Here is a 17,874-nt window from a genome sequence, read left to right as displayed (position 1 = left end):
AATCTTCCAGCATCAACAACAACATGTTTCTTTACTATTTCCTTCACTCTTTCATGTTTCCTGCTTGCATTTAATCCAGTTACATCACAAAGAATGTTGTAATATGCCCCTACCTCTTCTGAATTAATGTATTTTTCTTATGTATGAACTCTGTCAGTCACTTATTATGACTTATGAATCCCAAACCCCCATATCCCCTATGTGTTTGTATTTTTTGGTTGGTTTGAGGGCATGTAAGTATTAGACATTGCTGGGCATGACTCAAACCTGTCCCTCCCTAGGGTCATATGCTTCATATCCCCTCTATGTGTTGTGTTCTCTGGCTAGTTTATGGTCATGCCAACACCAGCTATTGCTGTGCATGTCCAAACTTGACCCCTCTTAGGGTCATATGCACCCTGCAATGCATTCCCAAACCCTTGATCCCTTTGTATAAAAAAATGCTGATTCTGTGTAGTGTTAGCTTTACTACTATTGTTTTCAAATTACCATTTACCTTACTATTCTCAACCCAGTTTTCAATCAAAATATCTGCTCCTGCACTTCCACTATACACTTAGACTTAGGTTTTGCCTCTCTTGTGTGAGCCTTGCCTTGGGACCCATGAGCTCTCTATGAACTTGGACATATAAGGGTTGGCCTTTCCACATTGCACTCATCTCTATCTGGTTATGCAAACTTGGGTGTAAGCACTGTCCGGGGCCCCTTGAGACCCTTAAGGAACTTTGACACACTCAATTCTGAGAAAGGCTTTGAAACAAATGGCATTTGAGGTGGTTTATTCCATAACTCAGAGAGGAAGTCAAGAATCAGGCTTCCTCTGGTTGTAACTTCTTCTTTTACACTTTTCTGATGTAATTTATCATTTGGACTATAATAAGTTGTATAAACATTGGGGTTGGCTAGTGAAAAGGGCTGAGTAATTGTGCATGCTTAACTATTAAAAAGGCAAAGAACATGCCTATAGGACTTGTTTTCTGCATGTTTAATTCGGCATTTAGAGAATACGCCTATAAGATCTGTTGGTTTAAATTATGCATGCTTAACTTTGAATTTAGAGAACCTGTCTATAGGGCTTGTTTAAATGCAACATGTCTAATTCTGCATTTAGATAATATGCCTATAGGATTCGTTTTAAATTCTTCATGTTTATAACCACACTTATATACCATGCTCTTAGGATCTAATTGGTTATAATCCGGCATCATGTCCAATAGGTTAAAATCAGTATCGTTCAATCAGATATCATGCATATAGGAGTTAAAATTAGCAATAATAGATATCAATATCTATAGAATTTAAAACCAGTCTAGTTTAAAATCATCCTAACTTGTATTGTTCTGAATTAGTTTTAAACAGCCTTACTCCTTTATTTGACTCGGTTTAGAAAGTATGTCTATAGGATCTCAAGTCGTTTGTTTTAGAGTTGTTACTGCTTTTCCACGTCCTGAATCAGTAATAGATATCATGTTTATAGGATCTTATCCAAACACTTAGGCAAGCCTTAGGTGATAACAACAATAAAAACTGAACCTGCTTTTGTTAATCAGTAATTGCTACAACCAGCAAGCAGGCCTGATTCAGATTTCTTATCTGAGTTATGTAATAAACTGGTCTGCCTCAACAATTAAAATTCTCCATGCCTTAGTACTTTAAATTTAGACCCTAAATGTGTTTAAGTCATGCTATTTATGTGCTTTGTTTGTGGAGGTATACATGAGCCTTTTAGTTGTTTACATGCTTTCCCTAATATGTAGTCCTATGTGTTTTTGTACGTTGCCTTAGCTTTTTTCACCTTTTGAAACCTAAAAGTCAGCCTAATATCCCTCCCCTTTAGGAATAGTAGTCCTAAGTTTCTCCGGGACTGATAGGAGTGGAACGGGTAATAGCATGTAATAGTGGTCGAGACCAATCCGTGCTTTAATACCTCAATGGGGTGGGAAGGGTAGATATGGATATGATGACCGGTGCGCTAATACCACATATATCCCCTCTTCCGAGGAGTGTCATACCGAGTATCGCATTGACGTGATCCATATTATAAATAAACCTAGGACCCTTCCCCTTTCCTTTCCTTTTATATTCCCAAGTATTTTTAAAAATGTGACTCCTTTTTCCAAAGTTTGCCTTTAATTGTTCTTTCAAACTCTTATGTGTTTAAACCTAAATCCCCTACTATTTGAGCCTATACTTGTCTATTTTCTAAATGTACAAATTCACAAAACTATCTGGCTAGGAACCACACTAGTGGATCCTGAGGGGTGCCTAACACCTTCCCCTTAGGATAATTTCAAGCCCTTACCCTATCTCTGGTTATCAAGCAAACCTAGAAATGAACCCTTTAGGTGTCCTAATGCACCTTAAATCATTAGGTGGTGACTCTTCAAATGCAAAACCCAGTTCCCAAAAGGAATGAGTTGTCTTATACCCAATGTCATAAACCTGATTTTCCGATACGAAGAGGAAAAAAGGGGGCGCGACAACATGGCGACTCTGCTGGGGAGTTTTAGGCTTTTACCATTTTAGATTGTTCTTGTGTATTTGTACCTCCCTGTGTACAATTATTTGTTTAATTTCTTTAAGCATTTATTTTTTTCTTCAAAAGCAAAACTGACTTATCTTCTTCGTTCCTTTCCTTTATTACTGCTTTAATTCATAAAACTGTTGTATTTATTACTTTCTTAACATGCAAATATGTGCCAACATACTTTTAATTAATGCATAATCATGCTCAACATCATACTCCACTCGTGCTAAACAAATATCATAGCAACGCTTATAATGAGTGGTTGCGCTCTTCCTATATCATTAACCCCCTAAATTCGGAAAGGCATATTTGCAGTAAAACCAGTCGATCAGTAGTGCAGTCGACGATTTCGTGCCTTCCCCCTTGAGTTGTCCGCTCAAGATTACCAGTCTAAAACCCCATAGAAGCCTTACACTATTCGAATTATGCATGCATCATGGTCAAACCTAGTCGGGTCAATTATGTTGTACACATAATGATCCTTTAAGATAGCCTTGTCCAAAAGTCCACTGGGTTTCCCTAAAACCCAAACAGACACCATCACATTATGTGCATTTATTTGGAGAACTAAATTCTTCATGCAATTGTTAATGAGAAATAGTCGAGTCTGGTGGGGGTAGGGTCTAACCCTTTTGTTTTGTAGAAAATGAGGCACGAGGTCGCTAGTTTCGGTATGATTAGCATGCCCCCACTCTAGATAGATTGGTGGAGGAGCCTTCCATCAAGTGACCAAATCAATGAGTGGAAAGAGAAGGCTGCCAAAGCTAGCGAAAAGTTGGAATATATGGAATACAGTCTGCTGGAATTGGAAGGAAAAGTGAGGAAGAGAGTCACTGACTGCTAGAACGCTGAGGGAAACGAAGGAGAACACCTGGCAAAGGCATTTTTACTAGTGAACCTATGCGAACTGGAGGATCTGATCAACAAGAGCATTCAACCTAAGGAAGGTCCTTCTGGGACCAAATAGAAAGGAGTTTTATCTTTTTGCTTTATGAAATATAATAACGCCAATGGGCATTAGTGACTTTTTATTTCTTGTTTATTTAGTGCCAATTTGGGATTCGTCTTTTTTTTATCAACAAAATGAGGCATTTAGCATCCTAAGTTCTCCAAATCAATTTGTCGCTAGGCCTACCTCAAGCATAAGGAGGTCCCCAAATTAGGACACGATCTAAATTCCTGCACTATGTGTTTAAATACTGCAATACTTTTTATGATCCTCACTAACTTGGTTACCCTTTGTTTTTATTTTTGTTTTTGTTTTTATTATTCCCTTTCCCAAAGGTTAGTTCGTGCATTCTGGCAACATCATCCTATTCCATGAGATCCGGGGGCCCTCCACCCACTCCTCCTCTTACTCCTGTCAAAAACAAGAACAAAGGCAAGATGGAAGATGTGAACAACGTCAGAAAGGAGAATTCAACTGAACGGATAGAGGCCACTAATGGCCATGGTACTCAGGTTCGTAAGGAGAATGTATCCCAACTTGTACAAAAGCTGTTGAAATTCTAAGAAGAGCTCGATCAGGTTCGAAATCTGTCAAGCTTGTCATTTTCCCTGAGCACCCCGGATATCACTTTTCCCAACACTCAAAACCCTACATGGCCTCAAAACATCCCAAAGCAACAGAATCATCCCGCTCCTCACCATCACATTATTCCACAAAAGACTCAATGCAACACTTGCCACACCCCCAAACAATACTCCACTACCCATCCCAGAACCCCAAAACTCCACAAATGACCACTTTCACACCTATCATAACACCCCCATCTACGTTGAGACCATTCCACACTCCACCCAACCTATCTCAAGCACATACGAGTCTGATGAAAAAGACCTACTCATCAGGAACATGGCTGAGGAACTTAAGAAGTTGACTAGCCGGATTCAAGGCGCTGAAGGAAGCAAGGGAATTGAGGGGCTGAACTATGAAGATCTTTGCATAAAGCCCGATGTGAACTACCCGAGGGGTACAAACCTTCAAAGTTCGAAATGTTTGATGGTATAGGGGATCCAAGGGTCCATTTGAGAACATACTGTGACAAGCTAGTTAGAGAAGGGAAAGACGAGAGAATCTGCATAAAACTATTCATGAGGAGTCTGAAAGGAGATGTGTTGTCCTGGTACATCAGCCAAGATCCGAAGAAATGGTCAAGCTGGGTAAGCATGGAGTCCGAATTTATGGACAGGTTCATGTTTAACAGAAAAACTGCACCGGATGTGTTCTATATTCAGAATATGAAGAAGAAGCCTACAGAAACGTTTCGCGAGTATGCTACTCACTGGAGGTCCGAAGCTGCTAAGGTTAGACCTACCTTAGAGGAGGAACAGATGAACAAACTCTTTGTCCGGGCTCAGGACCCGCAATACTATGAATGACTAATGATGATTGAAAGCCACAAATTTTCTGACATTATCAAATTGGGTGAAAGAATTGAAGAGGGTATCAAAAGCGGTATGGTTACAAACTTCGAGGCCTTGCAAGCTACAAATAAGGCTTTGCAGTCTGGTGGTGTGTCCAAGAAAAGGGACGTATGGGCCGTAATGGTTGCACAGAGGACCAAATCTCCCCTTAAATACCAAACTTACCCAACACCTCCACTAATATATCGGCCAACTCTGAACTACCAAGCACCATCACCCTCTTACCAAGCTCCACCACCACCTTATCAATCACCTCCACCTCCCATATATCAGCTTACTTCGCCTAAATATTCCCAACCCTACCAAACTTACAATGCTCAACCATCCCACTATCAGTCACCTCCCACCCGTCAAAACTTCCCTAGACCCCCACCTAATTTCGATCGTAAACCTCCAAAACAATATACAGCCATTGCTGAACCCATTGACCAACTGTATGAAAGACTCAAAGCTTCTGGTTACGTCACCCCCATCCCTACTGCAACCCATGAGAACCCTTCTCAGTGGGTTAACCCAAACAAATCATGTGCATACCACTCTGGCATGAAAAGGTACACCATCAATGAATATCGTTCTTTGAAAGACAAAATCCAAACTTTAATTGATAACAAGATTATTGTGGCAAAGGAACCAGCTCCAAATGTCCGCAATAACCCTCTGCCGGACCATAAGGGTGGAGGCATTCACATGATTGAAATAGAGGATGATTGGGATCCCGAGGGATCAATCGGGTTGATCGCAGAAGGCGATGACCCAAAGAAGCCAATAGTTACTCTTAATCCAATCATAGTCCAGATTCAACCATTTGGGGACGCTGAAGTAAATATGTCTGTGCCACTTGAATTTGAAGCGACATCGTCTGCAAAGACACCAGCACTAATTGAGGTCGAATTCGTGTCTCCGGCAAATGCACCCACACCGTTTGAAGTTGCAGTCTTACCACCAAAGGCACATGCTCCGTTTGGAGTAAGGATAGCCACGCAGATCCCAATGGCGATGTCGACCATGATACCATTCCATACAAAGGCTGTACCCTGGGATACAGCCGAGGCATGAAGGAAAGGCAAGGTTAGGTTCGAAGAGACTGTTGCCACACAAGGTATGACGAGAACTGGTAGAGTTTATACCCCAGAACATCTAGCCGAGTCAAGCAAGTAGGCCTCTAACCGGCCACCCATCATTGAGACAGGTCCAGACGATCTTTGGAGAAAGATACATGCCAAGGAATACTCGGTCATCGACCAGTTGAACAAAACACCAGCGCACAAGAATGCTCTGTTGAAGGTGCTGAGTGAAGCATACGTACCAAGCAACATCAGTGGCGGGGAAATGGCTAATATGGTAGGACAAGTGTTGGAGAGCCACAAGATCACTTTTCATGAGGACGTCCACCTGAGGGGCTGGGCCACAACAAGGCACTGCATATCACCGTGCAATGCGAGGACTATTTTATCACCAGAATCCTGATCGATGGAGGGTCCAACCTCAACATCTGTCCACTGGTAACACTCAAGAAGTTGGGTAAAGGACTACACGAGATAAAGGACGTAGCTATCAATATGAAAGCTTTCGATAGTTCTCAAAGGTCCACCATTGGGGAGATTAGCCTATGCTTGCAAATGGGACCAACATGGTTCGATGTTGATTTCCAAGTGATAGACTCGCTAGCATCATAAAACCTGCTGTTGGGACGACCATGGATCCATGTTGTTGGAGCCATAGCATCAACACTGCATCGGGTAGTAAAATTTGAATGGAATCATCAAGAGGTGATCATTCACGGCGATGGTAGTAACCCTATATACAGTCACTAGACCATTCCGTCAATCAAAGAAAGAAGGAAGCTAGGTTGACAGACTTACCACCATATTGAACGGGTAAATGCTATTGACAAAGACAAATATTGGGATAATAAAATCGAGAGTATACTGAATTGGAGTGGGTACGAACCTGGCAAGGGGCTCGGCAAGAATTTCCAAGGAATCGCTAAGCCCATAAAGCTCAAGAAACATGACACTACTTTCGGTCTAGGATATGAGTACACCTAGGAAGAATTCAATGACTGGTCACCACCATGGCGCGATCCTTACTATCCACTAGAGCAACCAATACCGCGTTTGGAGCAGAATTTCCAACAGGCCGACATTGTTTATGGGTCAGACGAAGAAGAAGCGCTTGCGACGGTGAAGAACTTGTTCCTAGAAGACAATGACATGGACTGTTTTGTTGTTCTCGAGGAGAAGGAGGTAAGGAAGGCCCTTCCATACAAGCTGTAAGCAGAGGGGCACGCCTCAATAATTGGACCATCAGGACAACCAGAGCCCGGCGAGCCTCGGGGTAGCAAGGCTAAAACAAGCATCATGCACTGATTGTTTTTTACTAAATGATTTTCTTTTCGTATTTTTATTCCCGCAATAAGATCTCCAATGTTCAAAACAGTTATGCAATTTATCAAAGCATTTTGACTTTTCTTATGAATCAATACTCATTATTATTTTTCTCTCATTATTTTACTTATACAACATTACTATTATTTATCTTGATGAACCAATGACTGTGACATGAAATGAGACAACACAATAAACAGATATTGATTCAGAGAAGGATGACATACCAAATGAGATCGTCAAAGAATTTGAAAACTTTGAGAACAGACCTAAGTCCAACCTAGACGAGACAGAAATTGTTAACCTGGGAGATGCAGAAAATGTCAAGGATACACGAATCAGCGTTCACTTATCGCCATCAGAAAACAAGGAATACACAAAATTTCTAAGGGAGCATGAGGGCATATTCGCCTGGTCGTATGATGACATGACTGGTCTAAGTACGTCTATTGTGGCTCACAAACTGCCAACCGATCCAACATGTCTGTCGGTAAAGCAAAAGCTCAAAAAGTTCAAGGCTGATATGAGTTGGAAAATGAAGGAAGAAGTCACTAAGCAAGTAAAAGCTAAGGTTCTTAGGATAGTATAATACCCGACATGGTTAGCCAACATCGTACCGATACCAAAAAAAGAAGGGAATGTCCGAGTCTGTGTCTACTATCGGGATCTGAACCGGGCCAGTCTGAAAGATGACTTCCCTTTGCCGAACATACACATCCTAATTGACAATTGCGCCAAGCATGAACTGTAGTCATTTGTAGATTGTTTCACTGGTTATCACAATATCTGGATGGATGAAGAAGATGCTGAGAAAATGGCTTTCATTATGCTGTGGGGAATGTACTATTACAAGATGATGTCGTTCGGCCTAAAGAATGTAGGGGCCACCAACATGAGGGCCATGACTACCATTTTCCATGATATGATACACAAGGAGATTGAGGTATATGTAGATGATGTCATCATCAAATCCAAGAAGGTCACTGATCACATGGAAGATTTAAGGAAGTTCTTCAATAGATTGCGAAGGTACAACCTGAAACTGAACCCCGCAAAATGCGCATTTGGGGTTCTTATTGGGAAATTACTTGGATTTATTGTGAGTCGCCGAGGAATAGAACTGGATCCATCAAAAGTCAAAGTTATTCAAGAATTGCCACCACAAAAGAACAAGAAAGATGTGATGAGCTTCTTGGGAAGGCTAAATTACATCAACTGATTCATAGCACAGTCTATGGATATTTATGAGCCAATCTTTAAGATGTTGAAGAAGGACGCCACCACCAAATGGACCGATGACTGCCAAAAATCCTTCAACATAATCAAGGAGTACCTGTCAACACCACCAGTCTTGGTCCCGCCCGAGCCAGGTAGACCTTTATTACTCTACCTTGCAGTATTGGATGGGGATTTTGGTTGCGTTCTGGGGTGGCATGATGAAACAGGGAGGAAAGAGCAGGCCATCTATTATCTCAGTAATAAGTTCACCCTGTACGAGGCCATGTATTCTCTGTTAAAGCGCACCTGTTGTGCTTTGAATTGGGTAGCTCAGAAGTTGAGGCATTATTTCTGTGCCTATACTACGTATCTCATATCAAGGATGGATCCTTTGAAGTACATCTTCCAAAAGCCCATGCCCACTTGCAAGCTAGCCAAGTGGAAGATCCTATTGAGCGAGTTCGACATTGTGTACGTAACTCAGAAAGCGGTCAAGGGACAAGCACTTGCAGACCACCTTGCAGAGAATCCCGTGGATGGAGAATACGAACCCCTGAAAATGTATTTTCTCGACGAAGAGGTATCATTCATAGGAGAAAACACTGCAGAATCCTATGATGGTTAGAGAATGTTTTTCAATGGTACGGCAAACTTCAAAGGAGTTCGCATAGGAGCAGTCCTAGTATCAGAAACCGGTCAGCATTATCCGGTATCTGCCAAACTCAGGTTCCCATGCACCAACAATATAGTGAGTATGAAGCCTGCATCCTAGGGCTCAAAATGGCCATTGACATGAACATTCAAGAGCTGCTAGTAATTGGAGATTCAGACATGCTTATACATCAAGTGCGAGAAGAGTGAGCAACCAAGAACTCCGAGATACTCCCGTATTTGCATCATGTGCATGAATTAAGAAAGAGGTTCACAAGGACGGAGTTCCAGCATGTTCCCATAGTCCAGAATGTGTTCGTTGATGCATTGGCTACCCTGCCATCTATGATATAGCATCCAGACAAGAATTTCATTGACCCCATTCCATTAAAAATCCATGATCAGCCAGCTTATTGTGCCCACGTTGAAGAAGAAGCAGACAGAAAGCCTTGGTTTCATGATATCAAGGAATATTTGGCAAAAGTAGAGTACCCAGAACTTGCAAACCCTACTCAGAAATGCACACTTCAGAGACTGTCCAACAACTTCTTTCACAGCGGAGGAATATTGTATAGGAGGACTCTTGATTTGGGGTTATTAAGGTGCGTCGACGCAAAGGAAGCATCCAGGCTACTAAAAGAAATTCATGCTGGGACCTGCGGTCTGCATATGAATGGTTTTGTCTTGGCAAAGAAGATACTCCGAGCTGGTTACTTTAGGATGACTATGGAAATGGACTGAATCCAGTATGTCTGGAAATGCTACCGCTGTCAGATACATACAGACATGATAAAGGTACCTCCGAATGAGCTTAATGCAACAAGCTCGCCATGGCCATTCGCCGCCTGGGGAATGTATTTTATTGGACCAATCGAGCCTGCCGCTTCCAACGGGCACAGGTTTATCCTAGTAGCAATCGACTATTTCACCAAATGGGTCGAAGCAACATCTTACAGAGCAGTAACTAAGAAAGTCGTGGCAGACATTGTCCGCGACAACATTGTTTGTCGATTCGGGGTTCTAGAGTCGATCATCATTGATAATGGCTCCAACCTCAACAGTTACTTGATGAAAGCTATGTGTGAAACCTTCAAGATTAAACACAAGAATTCCACAACCTATAGTCTGTAGATGAATGGAGCTGTAGAGGCCGCCAACAAGAATATCAAGAAGATATTGAGGAAAATGATAGAGAAGCATAAATAGTGGCACGAAAAGTTATCATTTTCTCTATTGGGGTATCGCACCATAGTCTGCACATCAACCGGGACAACCCCTATATGCTAGTTTATGGTATAGAGGCAGTCAGCCCCGCCAAGGTAGAAATTCCTTCCCTAAGGATCATACAAGAAGCTGAGCTCGACAATGCAGAATGGGTAAAAAGTCGTTATGAGCAACTAGCCCTTATAGACGGAAAGAGAATGAATGCAATCTTCCATGGTCAACTCTATCAGAACAGAATGTCTAGAGCCTTTAACAAAAGAGTCAAGCCAAGACAGTTCACACCGGGGCAGATGGTATTAAAGAAAAAATTTCCGCATCAAGATGAAGCCAAGGGGAAATTCTCTCCCAACTAACAGGGTCCATACATGTCCACCGAGTTCTGATAGGAGGAGCCCTCATACTTACAGAAATGGACGGAAAAGTCTGGCCAAAGCCGATCAATTTAGATGTAGTCAACTGTTACTATGTGTAATCTTTACGTTTTTCTTATATGATATAATTTGAACTACGCCTGACCTGATTCCCATTTAAGAGGGGATATGTAGGCAGCCTTATGGGTTCGGTCACAATTTAATAAAATTTTCATTTCCCTCGCAATTGGAAACTGGGGCAGAATTTTGAGGAGGACCATCAAAATTCTGAAGTAATTTCAGCCGATCGTCGCAAGCAACAGCCAGAAGAATCAACCTATTAAACTGGGGCAAAATATTGAGGGGGGCCCTCAAAATTCCGTAGCAAGAGAGGTTGCAGTGTCCCAAACCACGTTACAGTCGTTGGTTCATCTAAAAATTATTATATCATATTTTACAAAATCATGCATATTACTGAAATTTCTTTGTTTAGCAACGCTATCCCAAAAATACATACAATATCACTAGATTAGAGTCGAGTAGGTCAAGCAAAGGCCAGTAGGGATGCGAACTAACCTTCCTTTTCAAAACTCACGATTTTTCTTCGGATGCAGGCACTTGGATTACGAAATCATCAAACATACTATACACTCACGAGACAAACATTGTTCGGGAATACAACTCTCGGAACCGTTGCACTTACCAACATTTGCTATCCACACACACCAATGACATTCCATGTGTCACAATGTTCCCAGCAGTCACAATATCGCAATATGCTATCAGCTAAGAAAGCTCTATCACCATTTGCCATTTTATTTCTTGCATAAGGCTACTATTCTGCCTTTCGAGACTAAATGTTATCTCCGTCTACATTTCTGCATTGGATAAGGCTACCATTCTGCTTTCCGAGACTAAACATTGTCTCCATCTGCATTTCTGCATTGTATAAGGCTACCATTCTGCCTTCTAAGATTATGCGTTGTCTCCATCTGCATTTCTACATAGCATAAGGCTACCATTCTACCTTTCGAGGTTAAGCTCTACCTTCATCTGCATCTCATGGGCTAAAAGATCGCCTCATACCGCATCCGCATGGCTGAAAGATCGCCTCATGCTGCATCTGCATGGCTGAAAGATCGCCTTATACTGCATTGCATGGCTGAAAGATCGCATGATACTGCATCTACATGGCTGAAAGATCGCCTCATACTGCATCCGCACAGCAGAAAGATCGCCTCATACTATATTTCATGGGCTGAAAGATCGCCAAATACTGCATCTCATGGGCTGAAAGATCGCCAAATTATCCAAAGGCATCATCGTTCGGAGGTACCAGTTTCATAGCCCGAGAACACCATGTCATGGCCCGAGGATCCCTTTTTAATCTTTTGCATATCATTATTCAAAAGCATCATGGTTCGGAGGCACCATCCTCATAGCCCGAGAGCATCATTTCATGGCCTTCGAATCCCTATTGCACGCTTCATGGCACAGGACGTCATGGTCAAAAGGACGTCATCCTAACCGTCCAAAGACAACATTCATGGTCCGACAGGAACTTGCATCATGTTTAAATTCATACACAGTATATGCTTGTATTATTTCTAATTGTAGGTACACCGACAATCAATGGCCATCCTGGTAGGAGCAAGCCTGCTCCACTACCCGCAGCCATATCGAACCTTAACCATTCTCGTAAGTCGCCCACTCATCTCGTCCTAGATAGTGCGTCCATTATTGAAAGTCTCCATCGGCATACTCCGCCGACGGATCTTGAACTATATATGGCCTGATTTCTGTAAAACCAGGGATCTGTAGGTAGCTCAGAAGCCAGGGAATAACCTAACTTCTTCGAACCATTTCGTTCGGTCAACATTGGTCATCATATCTTTATCCGACAACTTTTTCTTCCCTCCCGGGTAAAGAGGGGCAGCTATTGATACCCAATTTTTCCCTATATATTTTTTAATATGCAAATACCTTCAAATTAGCATATTTATGCATATATAAGTATGTTCAAATATTTTAATATTTTTTCCTTATTTTTTAAACGTTTTTAAATCAATTTATTTCCCTATTTTATCCATAAAAACCCAATAATTATTCCCAAAATTTTATTTTTGGTAATTCATTTATTGGACTTTCATATTTATGTTAAAATATATCCAAGATGTTTTTTGCATATTTTTACAAATTTATTTAGTATTTTTAAAGCTAAATAATATAATTGCAATATTAGCCTCTTTTAGGATTTAATTACTTTTTAATTTATAAAAATTAAGTCCAGTATTTTTAAATTGATAATTATATTCTATAAAACATTTTAGTATTTTCAATTTATTTTTCAGAAATTAATTTTCTATTTGTTTATAAAATAAATAGGAAAATGGTTATTTAAAATCTAGCTGGATTTTATTTCAATTATAGCCTAAAATTGAGCCCAAATCAAGACCCAATTCCCCAACTCAATTGCAACTCAAACCCGAACCCCTAACCCAATTCACACGACCCAACCCGGATCCCCACCTAACCCCTTTAATCACAGTCGTTGATCATTAAGATCAATGGCCACCGACTACCCTTTCCTAATTAAACCCAAAAGACCCCCAAACCTAATTCATTTCTCACCTACCGCCGCCCTTGAATCCCTCTTCTCTCTTAACTCTCTCTGAAACTCCTACAAACCCTAGCCGCTGCCATCGAACTACACCCTAATCCACCATAATACCTACCTAATCCATGGTCTTCCGTGGTCATTTCAGACCTGTACCAGCCTTCATGGCTTCTATGTGTTTGGTTCTATGGTTTCACGACCAGACTTCGAAGGAGTTTGGTCTAGTCCTTGCTCTACTGGTGTTCATGGCCTTTCTCCGACCATCCACGACCTTTCCCGGCCATTCATGGCCTTTCAAGGCGGGTCCTTGACCTTTTCTGGATAGATCGTTAACTTTCGAGATCTTTCTCGTCTCTTTTGGATTTTTTGAAACCCTAATCTCTAAGATCTTTTGATTTCTTTCATATCAACCTTAGATCTGTGCTTATCCTGAACTTTTAAGCATTTTTTCTCGAAGGTTCTTCAATGTTGTTTTCAAAACGACTCTTCATTGTTCTGATTAGGGTTTTCCTTTAAGTTATTTCAAAAACCTTTTCTCTGATTCTTGATGTTATTTTATGACTTTACTATGTTGAACTGTTTGTTATGCTTTCCTTCTACTTGAGTCAGCATGTTAAAACCCTAATTTCTTTTGGGTCTCAATCGAGTTCTGAAGCTATTTGTTAGATGTGTGCTTGTTTGTTTGAAATCCTTGCTTGACTTATCTGTTTACCATCTTTTGAACTCGATTGTTGTTGAAAATCCTAGGCTTTTGGGTCTGAAATTGTTTGTTTGAATACTTGATTGAAAGTTCTTGTTTCAGACTTTCTTTTTTTTATGTGACTTACCTGATTTTCACTATCTTTCAACTCGACTATGGATGAAACCCTAACTTTTCAAAAGGTTTCCTCACCTACTACTGTGAGACTTTTGCATGTTTCTAATACTCTGTTTTCTTTACTATTGATTCAATGTGAGTTGACCTACTTGATTACTATGCTTCGAATATTTGCTTTACTACTGAACCCTAGCTTATTTCTACCACTACTGCATGTTTGTGATTATCTCTTTTGCCAATGTGCTTGGCCTCGCATGTCTGATGACCCTGTTCACTTTATTTATATACAGAAGTGTAGAAGCATGTTTCTTCTTTGATTGATCTCAATCGTGCGACTGATTTCAAAAACTTTCTTTTATGAATTCTAATTCCACTCGCATGTTAAAGTTAATTGATTCATTTCCTTATTTTGCCTTACTGAATCTTTTCCCAAAATAAGCATATTTCTGTACTTAGACTTGATTACTTACTCAATGCTTTTACTACTCCTTTTATGGAAATAATCAGTTTCTCTCTAAATTGATCTTCTTTCCTTATTTTGTATATGTCATTACCCGTTAAACAGTGACTCCTTAATTAGAGGGGGTCACTTGTATAATTGATTCTGACAGTTGATTATTTCTGTATTTGTATTAAAACTTTGCTTGTTACCTTACTTCTCACTCGTTTTCAGAAGCTATAAAAACCCCGCACTTTCTCTTCTTTCGAACAGACACGAACCACTTGAGTTCAAAACACACACTTCACTCAAAGCTCTCTCTCTTTTCTCTGTTACTACTTGTGGGGCTGCCTTGACTAGCCGGCTGAAAGCCAAGTCTATGCTGTGGAAATTTGCTTACTTTTCTTTCTGCATTTGCCTCTTTACTGGTGTGTTCTAATTAATCTTCCAGCATCAACAACAACATGTTTCTTTACTATTTCCTTCACTCTTGCATGTGTCCTGCTTGCGTTTAATCCAGTTACATTACTAAGCATGTTGTAATCTGCCCTTCCTCTTCTGAATTAATGTATTTTTCTAATGTATGAACTCTATCAGTCATTTATTATAACTTATGAATCCCAAACCCCCATATCCCCTATGTGTTTGTATTCTTTGTTTGGTTTGAGGACATGCTAGCATGAGATATTGTTGGGCATGACCCAAACCTGACCCTCCCTGGGGTCATATGCTTCATATCCCCTCTATGTGTTGTGTTCTCTGGCTGGTTTATGGGCATGCTAGCACCAGCTATTGCTGTGCATATCCAAACCTTACCCCTCTTAGGGTCATATTCTCCCTGCAATGTATTCCCAAACCCCTGACCCCTTTGTATAAAAAAAATGTTGATTCTGTGTAGTGTTAGCTTTAGTACTACTGTTTTCAAATTACCCTTTACCTTACTATTCTCAACCCAATTTTTAAACAAAATCTTTGCTCCTGCACTTCCACTATACCTTAGACTTAGGTTTTGCCCCTCTTGTGTGAGCCTTGCCTTGGGACCCATGAGCTCCCTATGAACTTGGACACATACGGGCTGGCCCTTCCACACTGCACTCATCTATATCTGGTTATGCAATCTTGGGTGTAAGCACTGCCCGGGTCCCCTTGAGACCCTTAGGGAACTTTGACACACTCAAATCCGAGAAAGGCTTTGAAATAAATGGCATTTGAGGTGGTTTATTCCATAACTCAGAGAGGAAGTCAAGAATCAGGCTTCCTCTGGTTGTAACTTCTTCTTTTACACTTTTCTGATGTAATTTATCATTTGGACTGTAAAAAGTTGTTTAAACATTGGGGTTGGCTAGTGAAAAGGGCTGGGTAATTGTACATGCTTAACTATTAGAAGGGTAGAGAACATGCCTATAGGACTTGTTTTCTGCATGTTTAATTCAGCATTTAGAGAATATGCCTATAAGATCTGTTGTTTTAAATTCTGCATGCTTAACTTTGCATTTATTGAACTTGTTTATAGGGCTTGTTTAAATTCGGCATGTCTAATTCTGCATTTAGATAATATGCCTATAGGATTCGTTTTAAATTCTGCATGTTTATTACCTCACTTAGATACCATGATCTTACGATCTAATTGGTTATAATATGGCATCATGTCCAATAGGTTAAAATCAGTATCGTTCAATCAGATATCATGCCTATAGGAATTAAAATTAGTAATAATAGATATCAATATCTATAGAATCTAAAACCAGTCTAGTTTAAAATCAGCCTAACTCGTATTGTTCTGAATTAGTTTTAAACAGTCTTACTCCTTTATTTAACGCGATTTAGAAAGCATGTCTATAGGATCTCAAGCCATTTGTTTTAGAGTTGTTACTGCTTTGCCACGCCCTGAATCAGTAATAGATATCATGTTTATAGGATCTCATCCAAACACTTAGGCAAGCCTTAGGTGATAACGACAATAAAAATTGAACCTGCTTTTGTTAATTAGTAATTGCTACAACCAGCAGGCAGGCCTGATTTGGACTTCTTATCTGAGTTATGTAATAAACTAGTCTGCCTCAGCAATTAAAATTCTCCTTGCCTTAGTACTTTAAATTTACACCCTAACTGTGTTTAAGTCATGCTATTTATGTGCTTTGTTTGAAGAGGTATACATGAGCCTTTTAGTTGTTTACATGTTTTCCCTAATATGTAGTCCTATGTGTTTTTGTATGTAGCCTTAGCTTTTTTCACCTTTTGAAACCTAAAAGTCAACCTAATATCCCTCCCCTTTAGGAATACTAGTCTTAAGTTCCTCCGGGACGGGTAATAGCATGCAATAGTGGTCGAGACCAATCCGCGCTTTAATACCTCGACGGGGTGGGAAGGGTAGATATGGATATGATGACCGGTGTGCTAATACCACGTATATCCCCTCTTCTAAGGAGTGTCATACCGGGTATCGCATTGACGTGATCCATATTATAAATAAACCTAGGAACCCCCTCCCATTTCCTTTCCTTTTATTTTCCCAAGTATTTGTAAAAATGTGACTCCTTTTTCTAAAGTTTGCCTTTAATTGTTCTTTCAAACTCATATGTGTTTAAACCTAAATCCCCTACTATTTGAGCCTATACTTGTCTATTTGATAACTGTACAAATTCACAAAACTATCTGGCCGGAAACCACACTAGTGGATCCTAAGGGGTGCCTAACACCTTCCCCTTAGGATAATTTCAAGCGCTTACCCTATCTCTGGTTATCAAGAAAACTTAGAAATGAACCTTATAGGTGTCCTAATGCACCTTAAATCATTAGGTGGTGACTCTTCAAATGAAAAACCCAATTCCCAAAAGGAATGAGTTGTTTTACACCCAATGTCATAAACCCGATTTTCCGATGCGAAGAGAAAAAAAGGGGGCGCGACAGATACTACTCACAACATTCAATACAAGAACATTCTCTCTGCTCTCTAACTTAAGCTTACTATCTTGATTCTAATACTTGCATTTATTTCTTATATTCATTGTGTTCTATTTATTGTTCTTCATTTATTGCTCATTATTGGTCATAAAGAGCCGCCATCAAATTTGTCATAACTGTTAATCCTCCTTCGACTGCCCCTAGCCGGGCATCCGACCCGACCTCGAGGCCACGCATACGCAAGCTCGAGGCCCGGATATCTATTGTCTAACAACTAGCATAAAAATAGATCACGTATTTTTAGAACCACAAA

The sequence above is a fragment of the Nicotiana sylvestris genome, chromosome 5, assembly GCF_000393655.2.
Source record: "Nicotiana sylvestris chromosome 5, ASM39365v2, whole genome shotgun sequence".
In the NCBI taxonomy this organism is placed as follows: domain Eukaryota; kingdom Viridiplantae; phylum Streptophyta; class Magnoliopsida; order Solanales; family Solanaceae; genus Nicotiana; species Nicotiana sylvestris.
The sequence above is the reverse complement of the archived record's forward strand: the minus strand, read 5'-3'. Positions refer to the sequence as shown.